This window comes from Dipodomys ordii, unplaced genomic scaffold (genome assembly GCF_000151885.1).
Source record: "Dipodomys ordii isolate 6190 unplaced genomic scaffold, Dord_2.0 Scaffold266, whole genome shotgun sequence".
NCBI lineage: Eukaryota > Metazoa > Chordata > Mammalia > Rodentia > Heteromyidae > Dipodomys > Dipodomys ordii.
This window is the reverse complement of record NW_012267482.1, coordinates 108470-111098: the sequence shown is the minus strand read 5'-3', so window position 1 is coordinate 111098 and position 2629 is coordinate 108470. Positions and strand designations below refer to the sequence as shown.

The 2629-nt window shown below is 53.0% G+C and overlaps 1 protein-coding gene across 1 annotated transcript in view; it reads right to left on the bottom strand.

Annotated features, from left to right (window-relative positions):
* LOC106001088 (C-type lectin domain family 1 member B-like) overlaps positions 1–2629 on the bottom strand; it is a 31784-nt gene that overhangs the window by 26533 nt on the left and 2622 nt on the right. The gene's annotated exons all lie outside the window — the stretch shown is intronic.

The window sequence follows — 2629 nt, the reverse complement described above, 5'->3', positions numbered from 1 at the left end:
CACACCAACTCAGTCTGACTCTGGACCGTTCGCACCGTGTCGAGGGAAATCCACGCAACCCGGGCGCGTGAAAGTCTGTCAGAGGACCCAGAAGGGACTGGGGTCCCGGGCTGGAGTGTTGGGGTGCTCCTTCCGCTGGTCCTGAGGGACGGTGCTCACACACAGGAGAGCAGGATGCTTTTCCCCCAGATGAAATGTTTGTAGTTGCTGCAGTTGGCCGAAGAAAGGTGACGGTGGTTGAGGTACCTGCAGACTTGGGAAGACTGGAACCTGTCTCCCCCCAAGCTGGAAAAGCAAGCACACCCAAGGTTAGATGTGCGGGTGGACCGGCATTCTTCAAGGTGACTCCTCAGAGATGGGGCTGGATTAGCTGCTTGTGTGTGCGTGTGTGTAGCCATGATCCACTCACCATCTAATCCTCCATCTTCCAGCAATCTATCATCTGTGTATCATCAGTCTCTAGCCATCAACCGGCCATCTATCAACTATCTATCTAGTTAACCTATCTAGCATTGATCATCTTTCTATCTTCTTTCTTTTTGTTTTAGGTGACACTGGGAAGTGAACTCAGGACCCTAAATTTGGGAGGCAAACACCTATCCCTTGAGTAGACTTTCCTGCCTGGGCCGGCTTTGAACCGTGATCCTCAGATCTCAGCCTCCTGCGTAGCTAGGATGACAGGCGTGAGTCACTGGTGCCTGGCTTCATCTTTCTATTTTTATACCAGCCCTGGGGCTTGAACTCAGGGTCTTACACGTTGACTTGGCTTTTTGCACTCAAGGCTTGGTGCTCTACCACTTGAGCCACACCCCTGCTTCTGGAGTTTTGCTGGTTCCTGGTCTGCCTGGAGTAGCTTTAAACCGTGGTCCTCCAGAGTCGCTGGGATGATCAGCGTGAGCCACTGGTGCCCAGGGTTTGATTTGCTTTAGTTTGTTTTCACGTGGCACCCTCCTGTGGTAGCTTAATTGTCTTCCCTGAGGAACAATTATTCTCTCAGTTAAAAAGACAAGTAATTTGGGATGGGAGGAAGCTTGGTATACCTAGAGCCGCTGACATTTAGGCTCCATTATCAAACTGGTCCGTTTGATTCTGATCTTGATTCTCATCTTCAACTCTTGACTCTTCAATTCTGCCTGCAAAGTTGAGTACAAAATCGCTAGAGTTGGGGGCTGGTGCTCACCCCTGAAATCCCAGCTACGCAGGGGGCTGAGAGCCGAGGATCGCGGTTCAAAGCCAGCCTGAGCAGGAAAACCCCTGAGACGCTTATCTGCAGAAATCCAGAAGCGGCGTGGTGGCTCAAGTGGTAGAGCGCTCGCCTCGAGTGAATGAGCTCAGGGACAGCGCCCAGGCCCTAAGTTCAAGACCCAAGACCGACTCTCCCCACCCCTCCAAAAAAAAAAAACAACAACCCTCCTTCTGAGACTTACAGGCCGTGGGGAGGAGAACCAGCTTGCCAAAGCCAAGATCTGCAGAGCCCATCCTGGGTCAGGTCCACCCGGAAGTGCGAGCGCTCAACCACCTTCTGGAAGCTTCTGGCGATAAAATCCTGCAGGACACAACACCTGCACCGAAACCCATAAACCCAACACCAAAAACACCCAAATGGAAGCCAACCTCGTGTGAAATATAAAGTCTGGTCTCTTACTCTAGCCAGAACGCGGTAGGCTCTTTAATACAGGAAGGAACACGGGTGTAACTTACTTCCTTTATATTCGTTTTTTAAGTGGAAAATCGCCCAGGCTCTAGCGGCTCACACTCGGCCATCCAAGCTCCCCGGGAGGCTGAGATCTGAGGATCATGGTTCAAAGCCAGCCCAGAATGGCATAACCTCTCTGATCCCCAGTGACGCAGCAAAAGCTGGGAACGGAGGTGCGGCTCAAGTGGTAGCGCGCCAGTCTGGAGTGAAAAAAGCTAAGCAAGAAAGCCAGACTCTGAGTTCGAGTCTCACTGAGGGTGCACAGACAGACAGACAGACAGACACATACACACAAGCTTACTATCACAGAAAAGGAAGACATCTTCCCTTATGTTGATTTTCAGGTTGTTACGGTGGAGGGATCACGTGGAGGGGTGACAGAGCCATACTTTTGAACCCCTTGCCCAGGGGTTCTGTGTCTGAGCCGCCGGGGTGTGTTTGTATGTTACGTGTGCAATTTATCTTTCCTTCCCCACTTAAAACATTCCCTTGCGTCGACTCCCCATTTCCAGACGCACGCCAGGCCGTGTAAGAGACATTACCATTTCTTCTTCGCTCCAGGAGACCAGAGCCCATTTCCAGACACCCCTGTTGGCTGCCAGGTGTCCCCATGTTCTGAGGCCTGGTGACACCGGTCTACTCGCCCAGCCCAGCTGGGTGGATGGGGGGTCGCAGGCGGGAGCTGTGGACACAAGCCTTGCTCGTTACGATCATCACGGTCCACTGTGAGAAACTCACCTCTCAGCCGGGCGCTGTGGCTCCCACCTTCATCCCAGCGACTCAGGAGGCTGAGATCCGAGGATCCCGGTTCAAAGCCAGCCCGGGCAGGACAGCCCGTGGGACTCTGATCTCCAATGAACCAGCAAAAAGCTAGAAGTGGAGCTGTGGCTCAAGTGCTCTAAGCACAGAAGCTCAGGGACAGCGCCCAGGCCC